The sequence below is a fragment of the Mauremys reevesii genome, linkage group 1, assembly GCF_016161935.1.
Source record: "Mauremys reevesii isolate NIE-2019 linkage group 1, ASM1616193v1, whole genome shotgun sequence".
In the NCBI taxonomy this organism is placed as follows: Eukaryota; Metazoa; Chordata; order Testudines; family Geoemydidae; genus Mauremys; species Mauremys reevesii.
This window is the reverse complement of record NC_052623.1, coordinates 85,667,763-85,681,676: the sequence shown is the minus strand read 5'-3', so window position 1 is coordinate 85,681,676 and position 13,914 is coordinate 85,667,763. Positions and strand designations below refer to the sequence as shown.

The window sequence follows — 13,914 nt, the reverse complement described above, 5'->3', positions numbered from 1 at the left end:
ACCAAGGTCACCTGTAACTTCACTTATATACTGCCAATATCCTGGAGTCCCCCTGATCAGGCTTCAGGTCCGGAAATGGAAACAGTACATTACTAGATTCCTCTACAGCACTTGACATGGTCAGTCATGGAATGCTGCTGTCTTGTCTTTAAGATGTAGCAGCGGCTAGAGGAGTTGCACTGAGATGACTGAAAGTGGTCCGCATAATCCCAGTGCTCTGCTCTCTTTAGTAGCAACTCATTTAATAATATGTCAAATTCAAGGTTTCAGTCCCCGTCTTCCAAACCTTCCATTGGATTGTACCTAAGGGACAGCTTTATCTTGTACAGGGGTTCTCAAACTGGGGGTTGGGACACCTCAGGGGGTCATGAGGTTATTACATGGGGGGTCGTGAGCTGTCAGCCTCCACCCCAAACCCCGCTTTGCCTCCAGAATTTATAATGGTGTTAAATATGTTTTAAAGTGTTTTTAGTTTATAAGGGGGGGTCACACAAAGAGGCTGGCTATGTGGAAGGGGTCACCAGTACAAAAGTTTGAGAACCCCTGATCTTGTATGATCACGTAGTGAGGCTGAAGGACCTCTCCCCAGTATTGAAGGGGTTAGTGCCCCCTGGTGGGTTCAAGAAAACATGCCCTGACCCCCTCACGGGAAGTGAAGAGGTGGGGCTGGAAGTATAAGAGCAGGGCTCTGCAGCTCAATTATGGCTGGATCAGGGAAGGAGGCAGATGTCTCTCTGAGCCCTGTGTAGAACCTGTGACTGGACGCTGGGAGTGAAGGCAACCCCTGACCACCAGAGATTGAGGAGCTGGGCAGCAATCAAAGTATTGCCTGGCCACCCCAGCAGTGACAGAGCACCCCTTGCAGAGAGCATATGTAACGCCAACAGACCCCCATTATCGGCAGGTGGGATTGAACCAGGGACCTCTGGAGCTTAGTGCATGAGCCTTTACAGTATGAGCTAAAAGCCAACTGCCTGGTAACTAAGGCTGTAGAGCAGACTCATTTTATATCTCTCTCTCTCTTTAAGTGGTCTCGGTGCCACTAGACGGGACAGAACACCACACCCAGAAGATGTGTGGGTTACACATAGAAGTAGCCAAGGGAAACCAGACCTTGATCCAGTTTTGCTGCTGGGAAGTGAGGCAGTGTGCTCCAGCGGTTTACCTGCTGACCCAGGGGCAGAATCACTGCCACTGTTGGGGCCCAGGCTGGGGCCTGGTGGAATAGGGTAAGCCTGGGTCTCCCTATCAGTTGCTGCTAACACCACCCATGGGGTTGACAGCTCACTCACCTGTGGCCAGAAGGCCTTGCTATAGACTGTTTCTGTGCTCTGCCCCACCAGGGGGCCAGAGCCCAAACTGCTATTGATTGCTCCAGCCATCAGGCCGTGAGCTATAGACTATTTTTCCTGCTCTGCCTGCACCCAGGGGGCTGAAGCCCAGACCTATGGCCATTTACCCCATCAGGAGGGGGCAGCCCCGATCCTGAGGGGGAAACAGCTACAGATCATAATCACAATCTGCCATGTCAAATACACTCATCTGGAACAATCTCAAATGTGAGATTCATATATGCACAGGACTCAGAGCTTTCTCAGTAACTGGACAACCAATCTAACACGCACCTCCACAAGAGATCAGAATGGCCATGAACTTTAGTGCCTTCAGAACAAAATGCAAAGCTCACTCAGTCTTTCCTGAAGAAAGAAAGAAAGAAAGAAAGAAAGAAAGAAAGAAAGAAAGAAAGAAAGAAAGAAAGATGTGTCAAATCCTTGCAGACTGGAGGAAGGAGAGATAAATACCACTATCTCTATGAATACACTTCTAAAAGTCTAAAAGGTGCTCAGATACCCTATGTTAGGGTTCAGGGGTGAGTTCTGCCTTTGATCCCTCTGTCATTCTCTGCCGGGTACCCTTTCTAAGTGACAGGCCTGTGACTCATTGCCCTTCCCTCAGGCTGTGATTCACTTCCGTTCTTTTACTGGATCACCCCATTTACCAATTGCACTGTCTCAGCAAACCCAACTAGGTTTGGATCCGGCTACATGCTTTTCTGGGAACATGTAACCAGTATGAAAATGCAGTGATGGAGAAGTGGCTACTTCAAAACAAGAATATTTATTTGTCCATAGGAATTAAAAAGGAGAGAGAAAAAGGCTAAAACAACAAAAGCCTTTACACATACTGTCTTACCTCTATCACATTCTGGGATGCAATGTAGATCAGTGAGGGCTTTGCGGTTGTAGCTCCCAACCCGGGCCACTCACAAACAGCCAACTGCATGCAGGTCCCACCCTGATTGTTTGTGTATCGCTGCAGCTCTGACACCAGCAGCCTGCCAGTAACACACCAGCCACACTCTGGCTACCACCAGCCTTTTTATTTCTTACAGGGTGATCCCAACACACTCCCAATCCTGAATTTTCCCAAAAAGATGTGTTCTGCATTGTCCAGCCCTTTCCTGGACAGTTCAGATGTTAAAGGTTTGTTGCTCCTGTAAAGAGGCAATTTTCAACAATTTGTTACTTTATGTGGAGTTACCAACCAGTTCAGTTTAAACACAGCACTGGATTGGTTTAGATTAAAAAATAAAACAAGTTTATTAACAAAAGAATTTAGGATTTTAAATGAATTCAGGTATAAGAGATAAAGCTAGAAATTGTTACAAGCAAATAAAAGTGAAAAGATACACCTAAGTCTAAAACTTTAGCAAGTTTTGGTACTAGGCTTTTGTTCAAGATGGCCTTTCTCACCCTCAGTCTTCCAGCAAGATGATGAAAGATAGTGACTGACCCTTTTCTTGGTCAGGGTCTCTCCCAAAGGTGCTTGTGCCTTAGGTGAAAGAGAAAATGAGTGAGTGAGTGAAAGAGAAAGAGAGAGAGAGGGAGAGAGAACTTGGGGTTCTCTGCCCCTTTCTTTTATAGTCCAGTGAACCACTGAAGTGAATTCTTCTGAAGATTATCCCACAAAGCAAAGTTTAATTAAACAGGAAAGGTTGCAACATGGAGTTTGGTAGTGAAGGAGACCACAGGCAATTCTTCCCGCCTATGTTTGCTGAAATGGTAAATTTGTGTTATCTCCTGCCATTTCCTCCCTCTATGCTCTTGAGGACCCTGTTTACTACTTATATGTAAATTGAAGTAAACACACATTCCTCTGTTTATGATAGAACTGTTTAACAACTTTTGCTTAGGTGGGGCTGTGTGGTTTTGAATATGTTCTACTAACTTCATAAAGGGAGATTTCATAACTTTACCTATAATGTTGCTATATACATTTCAACACAATAGTATTAACCAGTGAGTTATTAGTTCTCACAAGGCATATTTTGTACAAAGATTATTACAATAGCATGTAGGGTGCGAATACAGGGATGCTTTCAGTCACAACCTATGCTTTGCACAGGGGTCAGCAACCTCTGGCATGTGGCTGTGGCGGGCCAGGCCAGTTTGTTTACCTTCCGCGTCAGCAGGTTCGGGTGACCGCGGCTTCCACTGGCTGCAGTTCACCATCTCCGGTCAATGGGGGCAGCGGGAAGCAGCTCGGATGAGGGATGTGCTGGTCGCAGCTTCCCGCCGCCCCCATTGGCCTGGAACAACAAACGGCGGCCAGTGGGAGCCGCGATTGGCCAAACCTGCTGATGCAGCAGGTAAACAAACTGGCCCAGCCCGCCAGGGTGCTTACCCTGGCAAGCCGCATGACAGAGGTTGCCGACCCCTGGCTTAGCATTTGCTTAATTTATCCCGGGTGTCCCAGCATCTGGGACCGTGATACAGTCTGTTTCTCTACAGGCTCTTTCTCTCCCTGTCTTCATCAGTCTGATTTTTAAAATAGTTTCCAAGTCCTTTGTTTAATATTTCCTGCCTGGGCTTTCACCCCTACCCACTGGACATACCAGCCCACCAGTGGATCAGAGCATGGTGGGGAGTGAACCTTCAGAGGAATTTGTCACCTGTATTATGTGTCAGGTATTTTTGATTGTGGTTAACTACACCCACTGTCTACCTTTCTGTAGTCCTACAGATCTCCCAGGGCTGAGTTACCCTGTAATGTTCCATATAGACATCTCCCACTTATAAACAAATACAGGTTCACCCAGTATTAAAAAATAATAAAGATAGCTCCCACATTCTTCACATCTTGGTGATAGTCATGATATAAAAACCTAGATTGTTAGATCAGCACCAAAAATGGAAAACTATAATACTATTTGGATCTTCCTTTTAACTGACTATGTAGTGGTTTCACAAGCGAGATGACTAGTCATGATTAATTCAATATTAAATAGCTGTCAGACAATCATAGAAATATAGGGCTGAAAGGAACTGTCAGAAGCCATCAAGCCCAGCCCCCCAAATTGGGGCAGGACCAAGTAAACCATCCCTGACAGGTGTTGGACCAACCTATTTTTAAAAGCCTCCAATGATATGGATTTCACAATCTCCCTCAGAAGCCTATTTCAGAGCTTAACTACACTTTTAGTTAGAAAGCTCTTCTTCATATCTAACCTAAATCTCCCTTGCAGCAGATTAAACCCATTACTTCTTGCCCAATCTTCAGTGGATATTGAGAACTATTGATCACTATCCTAAAACTTATCAGGTTCCCCCTCAATCTTCTTTTCTCAAAACTAAACATGCCTAGCTTTCACCTTACCTCATTGGTCATTCCTCATTTCTAAACATTTTATCATCTTTGTTGCTCTCCTTTGGACTCTCTCCAGTTTGTTCACACCTTTCCTAAAGTGTGACACCCAGAACTGGACACAATACTCCAGCTAAAACCTCACTAGTGCCAAGTAGATAGGGATAATTACTTCGTGTTTTATATATGACACTACTATTAACACTATTAAATCTTGTTGATTTCAAACAAATTCTCCAATTTGTCAAGGTCATTTTGAATTCTAATTCTGCTCTCCAGAGTGCTTGCAACTCATCACATCTTGGTGTCACACTCAAATTTTATAAACATACTCTTCACTCCACTATCTTAGTCATTAATAAAGATCGTGACAAGTACTGGACCTAGGACTGACCCCTGTATGATCCCACTAGATATGTCATCTCAGTTTGACAGTGAATCACTGATAGCTATTCTTTCAGTACAGTCTTTCAACCAGTTGCACACCCACCTTATAGTAATTTCATCTCAACCACATTTCCCTAGTTTGCTTATGAGGATGTCATGAGGGACCATGTCAAAATCCTGACTAAAATCAAGATATATCACAGCTACTTCTTCCCCCTATCCACTAGGCCAGGAAATTAGGTTGGTTTGTCATGATTTGTTCTTGACAATCTATAAGACGAATATTGTCTCTAAAATCCCAGCCTCCTGTTGATGTCAGTTGGAATTCTATTCATCTGGAAAGAGCATAATACTAGTCAAGAAGAGAATAGTGCACAAATCAATTCAGCATATCTAAGATTAGAATTCTGCCCTCACCTGATGAATAGTCTTGCATTGACATTGTTTGGGAACTAATTAATTGGGCCATTTATTGCTCCATCAGAAATGTCCTAGTATAGATTAAATCTGTCCTAAAAGCAGGATCATTACTGAGAGAATTTTTTCAGCATTTAAAAGTGGTCAGGAACATGTATATAAAATACTCTTACAAACATACATGAAATATTCATTTATTGTTATGTAGTTTTTAACATTACAGTGAAAAGTACTTTTTATAAGATGTTCGGAAGCCACACGCTACAGTGGCTGAAGAAGAAATAACATATACCGGTGTCGCTGAAATTAAAGCACTCTGTCCATTGAACATTTGCATATAAGATCAGGGTAAAGCAGTAAAGAATGTACTGGATGACCCCTTGCCCATTTAAGGCAGGTGCAACTCCCTTTGACCTCAGCAGTGCATGATCATGTACATTCAACCTGAGTTTCTCAACATCAGCGATTCAATCAAGAAGAAGAAAAAAATAGAGAAATTCCATCTGATATTATTATTTTCATTGCTATCAGTAGATATATAGCTATAACTTAGCACAGCAGGTAAATAATAATTGCCTATGTTTCTATATTGTATATTTTTAATTATGACAATGTTTAATAGAGTATGAGGCAATATTCTTGAATAGTATTTAAAATATGGATTTAAAGGGCATTAATTCTATTCAAAAAGTCCATCTGTTGCTGGCAAACTCTCACATGAGGTTGCATAGCAACCTTTATTGCTGAATGCATGTGGTCAGCCTCCCTGGGTTGCTTTTGTCTGGCTTCTGAGTGCACTGCCCTTGACAGAGAAACAGTAGGCATTCTTTTTTGGCTAGAGCTTTGCCTGGTGAGTGAAGTACTCACGACATCTTATATATACACATTTGAATGTACTTTTCTATGGATGTCCCAAATTCCTGGGCTTTTGGCAGGTATTGCTTCTTTCCTTTATGGACCTTTATATGAAAAGAGTAATTTACCCGGAGCAAGTGGAAGAAAATTCCCAGTGTATAAAGTACGACATAAATTTACATTTTGAAACAATCTACACTGTAACTTGTATTTAAAAGCTTTAATTATATAGTTTATAACTATAGTTTCAACATTACTTATGAAAATGTCTAAATATTTGTATGAAAAGTATAGGTACTGCAGATATATTTTAAAAAAGGAAACAAGCATTCAGACACGATAAATAGTTTGTTTCTGAATGACTACAGAATAACTTTAAGGCCTTAATTCAGCAAAATATGCATAAGTCCATCTTTAGTCAGCAATGCACTCAGCATGTAGGTAATTTTAGGCAATGGGACTTATGTGCTATGTGCTTACGTGTGTCATAAACAGATAGTTAAGGGTTAATGCCTCTTTTACCTGTAAAGGGTTAAGAAGTTCACCTAGCCCAGCTGACACCTGACCAGAGGAACCAATGGGGGAACAAGATGTTTCAAAAGGAAGGAGGGAAGTTTCCTTTGTTTAGAGTCAGTTTCAGTTTCAACTGGAGTGGAAAAGATCAAGGAACCAGCCTCTTATCAGAGTAGTAAGTTTTAGAAAAGAATAAATAGGTTTATGTTTCTTTTCTTTTGTAACTTGTCTTTGTGCAATTAGGGGAGTAATCAAATTGGGGGTTTTCTTGTGTTTACTAAGGTTTCTGCCCAGGGGAACATCCTGTGTTTTAAATCTGTTGTCTGTGAGATCAGCTTGTATGCTGTCTCCCAGAGGTTTTTTTTCTTTTACCTTTCTTTTCTTTAATTAAAACCCTTCTTTTTAAGAACCAGATTGATTTTTCCCTGTTTTTTAGATCCAAGGGGATTGGATCTGGACTCACCAGGAATTGATGGGGGAAAGGAGGGAGGATGATTAAATTCTCCTTCTGTTAAGATCCAAGGGGTTGGATCAGTGTTCACCAGGGACTTGGTGAAGAAGTCTCTCAAGACTATCCAGATAAGGGAATCAGTATTTGGGAGTGGTGGCAGCAAGACCAGATCTAAGCTGGTAGTTAAGCTTAGAGGTGTTCATGTAGGTCCCCACATCTGTACCCTAAAGTTCAGAGTGGGGGTGAGACCTATGACAACGTGCTATGCTGAAAAAGGATAGACTGCTGAACTGGGGCCTAGAAGAAGTATGGTCCAGTGGTCTGAGCACAAAACAGGGCATTGGAGAGTTCTGAGTTCTAGTACCCGCTCTGATTGTAACTCTTTGCTAACTGCAGCCTTTAGCAAATTACTTAATCTTTCTACCATAGTCTGAGAAACTTGGATTAAAATGTATTGGCTATAGTATTTTATTATTAGCTTATAATAGAATTTACAAATAAGTTAAGCAAACTATTAAGTTTTTACAAATAAGTTAAGCAAACTATTAAGATTCATATATTTCATGAGCATTCAGTTTGACAGGACTATGGCATAAATGCTAGCCAGCTAAGAAGATTCCGTATATCCAGGTTGCTTACATAATTGGGGATATCCCTGTTTTCAAGTCCTATCTTGATGTCCTTCTCTATTTAGTTCCCCACTCTCTGAGAAAAATGGCTTTTTATTCTCATTTTGCAGTCTGGCCACTCGAAGGAGCTATTGGTCAGTTGAGCTGGTGAAACTGACAGCTGCCTGGCTGAATGCCTATGGTCTGTTTTACACAGCACTCAAAAGACACCACTCAAAACAGATAAAAATATATGGCCCTGAAGAGCATATACATTAATCATACAAAACGTAATGAAGGAGTAATGAGATCATTGGGAGAGGACTGGAGGAGGGAGGATTGGGGTAACATCAGCCAGGTAATGCTGTAACTCAGGGCATGTATACACTATGAAATTATGTTGATTTTATAGAAATCGATCTTTAGAAAGCATTTTTATACAGTCGATCATGTATGTCCCCACTAAGCGCAGTAGGTCAGCGGAGGGTGTCCTCAATACTGTGGTTAGCATCGACTCATGGAGTGGTGCACTGTGGGTAGCTATCCCACTGTCCCCGCTACCCACTGGAATTCTGGGTTAAGCTCCCAATGGCTGATGGGGCAAAAACATTGTCGCGGGTGGTTTTGGGTACATGTAATCAGTTTCCCCTTCCTCCCTCCCTCCCTCCTTGAAAGCAACGGCAAACAATCGTTTCATGCCTTTTTTCCTGGATTATCTGCAGATGCCATAGCATGGCAAGCATGGAGCCCGCTCAGCTGTGCACTGCTTTTGTGAGCATTGTAAACACCTCGTGCATTATCCTGCAGTATGTGCAGAGCCTGGCTAGGAGCCAACAGCACAAGGATGATTGAGGAGGACATGGACACAGACATTCCAGAAAGCACAGGATGTGGCAATTGGGACATCATGGTGGCATTGGGGCAGGTTGATACAGTGGAACGCTGATTCTGGGCCCGGCAAACAAGCACAGACTGGTGGGACTGCACAGTGTTGATTTCCCCCACCCTGAAGCACAGGAATGCCAAGATGAGATCTGCCCTGACAGTTGAGAAGCGAGTGGTGATAGCCCTGTGGAATCTTGCAACACGTGACTGCTACCGGTCAGTCGGGAATCAATTCAGAGTGGGAAAATCTACCATGGGGGCTGCTGTGATCCAAGTAGCCAAGGCAATCAATAACCTTCTGCTAACAAGGGTAGTAACTCTGGGAAATGTGCAGGTCATAGTGGATGGTTTGCTGCAATGGGGTTCCCTAACTGTGGTGGGGTGATAGACGGAATGCATATCCTTATCTTGGCACCAGACCACCTTGCCAAACAGTACATAAACCACAAGGGGTACTTCTCAATGGTGTTGCAAGCACTGGTGGATCACAAGAGCCGTTTTATCGACCTCAATGTGGGATGGTTGAGAAAGGTGCATGACACTCACATCTTTCAGAACTCTGGGCTGTTTGAAAAGCTACAAGAGACTTTCTTCCCAGACCAGAAAATTACTGTTGGGGATGTTGAAATGCCAATAGTTATCCTTGGGGATCCAGCCTACCGCTTGCTCCCATGGCTCAGGAAGCCATATACAGGCAGCCTGGACAGCAGTAAGAAGCAGTTCAACTATAGGCTGAGCAAGTGCAGAATGGTGGTAGAATGTGCCTTTGGATGTTTAAAATGGTGCTGGCATTGTTTGCTGAATAGGTTGGACCTCAGTGCAACCAATATTCCCTATGTTATTGCTGCTTACTGTGTGCTCCATAATATCTGTGGGAGTAAGGGGGAGACATTTATGGCGGGATGGGAGGTTGAGGCAAATCGCCTGGCAGCCAATTTTGAACAGCCAGACACCAGGGCAATTAGAAGACCACAGCTAGGCACTCTGCGTAGCACAGAGGCTTTGAAAAACAGTTTCATGATTGACCAGGCTACAGTGTGACAGTTGTGTGTGTTTGTCCTTGATGCAAAACCGCCCCCTTTGTTGAATGTACTTCCCTGTAATCCAATCCCCCTCCCAGCTTCAACCGCAACTGGCAAAGGAAATAAAGTCACTATTGTTTTGAATCCATTCATTCATTATTTATTTTAAAAAATGAGATCACTGACAACGCTGACTAGTAAAAGGTAGCCCGGGTGATGTCGGGGAGGAGGGAAGGACAAGGCCACATTGCTTATTGTAGCCACATTACAAATCAAAGCTGTTTGAATGACAGCCTTCTGTTGCTTGTCCATCCTCTGGAGTTGAGTGGCTGGGGTAGTGTAGACCGGACCTCAGTGAGGACTGAATAAAATTAAGACATTTTTAAAAAATTTAATAAAATCAATAAATGTCTTAAGCCCTGTTCTTTCAAAGAGAACCATGTAGGCAAATCCCTGTGCCTTCGCAGAGTTCTGCTGTTTTCAGCACGGTTCCACATGAGGACATGAATCTACCTGCTTGGTTCTTTTTGTAGGATCAGGTCTTTGTCCACTTGTTTACCTTTAAATCACATACCCTGCCAAATACATTCATAGAATCATAGACTTTAAGGTCAGAAGGGTCCATTAGGATCATCTAATCTGACCTCCTGCACAATGAAGGTCACAGAATCTCACCCACCCACTCCTGTATCAAACCTGTGTCTCAGCCATTGAAGTCCTCAAATCATGGTTTAAAGACTTCAGGATGCAGAGAACCTTCCAGCAAGTGACCCGTGCCCAAGGCTGCAGAGGAAGGCGAAAAACCCCCAGGGCTTCTGCCAATCTGCCCTGGAGGGAAATTCCTTCCAGACCCCAAATATGGCAATCAGCTAAACCCTGAGCATGTGAGCAAGACTCACCAGCCAGACACCCAGGAAAGAATTCTCTGTAGTAACTCAGATCCCACCTCATCTAACATCCCATCACAGGCCATTGGGCATATTTGCCGATAGTAGTCAAAGACAAATTAATTGCCAAAATTAGGCTATCCCATTATACCATCCCCTCCATAAACTTATCATAAACATTGCAAAAAGGTACATCAAAATAGAGTTCAGTTTTCTGACCCACATGGCAACAGTTTACTCTCTGCCTTCCTATTGCTAGGAAAGGATGAAGGAAGGGAAGGTGTGGGAGAGATTACCTCAAAATGATGTTTTTTGTATTTTATGAAAGAAAAGAGTAAATTCCATCTAAGCCTTTCATTTAAAATAGCAGAAATTACACAAGAAATCATATCCGTTTGCCTCTCAATTCCTATCTTTGTAGTTTCCATTCATATTCTTATTGACCTGGAAAAATAACACAGCTGTCTCACTGATATTCACACTGCTTAATTGAAGTCATTAATGCTTTCCTTATCCTGTAGGACAAGCAGAAGCACTTCTTGAGAGCACATTAGAGCAGGTAACAGAGACCAGCATGAGAAATTCCTGCAGATGTCACAGTTAGCTTCATCTGGTTTTTGCCAGTACGTAATGCCTTAAAAGGCATAATTTCAGAAGTGTAACCAGTAGTGAGCTTTATGGCTACATCCCTTTTTACACAACTGTTAGGCCCCATCTTTACTGAGCCTTTAATCATGGAACAGTTTAAAAAACTGATTTAACATCATGGTTTAAGCTAATTCAGGTTAAACAGTTTGTCTTTGTCCACCCTGGTCAGGAAAACAGTGCTTAAAATGAGTGAACCAGAGGAACAGTAAATTGTTTGAATACGTCCCACGTAGTGAAACTCCTAGTGTAGACAGAATCTCTGGTGTAGCCAAGATCTACATACAAATCTAGCACTCAAGAGTTAGCACAAAATTCTCCCTCAGATACAAAGTCAAAGGAAGTTGTTCAAATTTAGTTTGACAAGATCAGTGTTTTCAGATTTTACATACGTAATTGTTGTCATTTCTTCCTTAAATGGTTTAAATTATGTTGGCTCAAAATATTGGGGGATGGTTTTATAAAAGAAGAGTCAAATGAAAGGGTTGCTTATGGACCAGCTTCTGTCAAAGTATCACCAGTTTTCTGTGGGAATCAGAAAAGCTGTGTATCAAAGTCTGTGGGAGTCTTATTTAATTATAATTTCTGGTAGTACATCAGCTTTAATGAGAGATGAAATGAAGCTGATATTAATTTCTTGCTTCCCATTTTTGACCTATCTATTTGATTTGCAGAGCCATGCAACTAAATATCTCTGGACTAATCTTATCCTTATTAGCCATGTTAAATTCACAACTGAGTGTAAGGTAAAGTGCCCAAAAGACTTCTCTATTTGAAAAGGGAAAATAACAACATTATTTAAAAAATTGAAAGAAATGTCCATTAAAACATATACCATAATTCCCCCCCACACACACACTTTTCACTGAAATTTCAAAATTTTTCCCACTGTCGCTACTTAAAAATGATCCAGGAAGTTTTGTGACCTTTCTTTTTGCATTGGCGTAAGCATGCCAATATTGCCAATGTTTTATCAAGGGGCTCCAACAAACCTTTTCCTGTGATAAACCTGTATGTACAATATGAGGGGTGCTTGTATTAGCATACAGGTTGGTGCAGGAAAAGGGCAATTTATATTAATTTGTACTCCCATTGAAATAAAAATATTTTACCATGTCTGCAGAAAGAGAGAGAGGGAACAACAATTAGCAAACAAGCTTACTGGTAATGCTTGTACTTTAAGCATGTGAGTAACTCCATTTACTTACAATTCCTTGCTAAACTGGAGCCAGGCTGAACATATTGCGAATATACCACAGTGTTCATCCGGCACAATTTGAAGTGGGGCAGAGTAAGATGAAGGCCTTCTAGGAAAATCTGAATTGTTTTGAAAACATATGACAGTGCAATTCAAAGGCAAAAGATTTGCTCGTTAGAGATATTTTAGGAGACCCAAGGATAAAAATGCTCTCTCGTAGAGATGATTTTGCAGTATCGCAGGAGGTAGAGGGTGACTCCTTTGAAGGGAGGGAAATCATCCCAAAATTCTATTCGGTATGATGGCAGAATTTTAACAAGGGGTTCCCATGAACCCACTCCAGCACGTCACTGGCATGTTATATTTAGAACCAAGAAACTATGGGGAAATTGTGATACTAAGTAAAAACAAACTAAAATCTCATTCACAATTCAGCACTATTACTCGTTGACTGATTTCAGGCTAGATCTTAAAGCCTGTTATGCCAAATTAAACTGCTCTATTGGAGATTTCCCCTAGTTATAAGGTTCCAGAAATGACCATGACAGCTTAAAGTCAATCCAACAAACAAACAACACTCTGTTGTAGTGTTTTTAACCACCATATGTTCTACTTTGGGTCTCCATCTATGTTTTCCACTTCATATATCTTTGTGGAAATTCCAGTAGACTCTATTAGAATTCTTCAACTGGTCTCTGTGGGGCTGTTTACTACTTACATTGGTTTCTACTGAAGGAGCCAGTAGATCATTAAATCTGTTGCTGTTGAATTCACTGGGAAATACTCACGTGATTAAAGTGAGGCACGCATTGAAATACTTTGCTGAACTGTAGCTTAGTGCTATATTGTAGCTACGGAACCATTGGTCTTGATAACTGATGCCCCAAACTTATTGATATGTAACAAATATTTCTTTCTATATCTGTGAGTATGGATTAGCACATTCTCATCTCAATGGGTGGATGTGACAGGGAGGCGTGCTACTCACCCACCTCTTCCATGAACACAGACTTCTTGCTTGTAAATACCACTGGGTAATTTATTTACAGTGTTTTAATGCCTCCACCAATACATAGGAGTGTCTCCACACCTAAACACACTGTGTCTGAACTTTCTAACCCCTTCATCATAAAGGGAGAGTGGGGGGAAGGTGTCTTTACTCAGAGGACTCTCTTTGTAAGCCTTTTGTTTCCTCCCCTTCCTTCCTATTCCCTTTTATACAGTTTCCCTGTTAATGGGCTAATTGGCTCATTGACTCACTAGCCCCAATCTGGCCTGGTAGTCAGGTATACTTCTGTCCAGGGGGACCTAATTAATACTAAGAGTGACCAGAGTGCTGACTCAAGTGCTAGCCCTCAGCACTCAGTCATTATCAACATGGGGCAGTATAAGCTATTTATCA

The 13,914-nt window shown here is 42.0% G+C and overlaps 1 long non-coding RNA gene across 1 annotated transcript in view; it reads left to right on the top strand.

Moving 5' to 3' along the window:
- LOC120388074 overlaps window positions 1-6,874 on the top strand; it is an 89,870-nt gene extending 82,996 nt beyond the window's left edge. The window contains exon 4 of the long non-coding RNA XR_005590488.1: window positions 6,834-6,874. This is a non-coding gene — a long non-coding RNA (uncharacterized LOC120388074). The remainder of the gene's footprint in view (window positions 1-6,833) is intronic.
- Window positions 6,875-13,914: the final 7,040 nt, after the last annotated feature.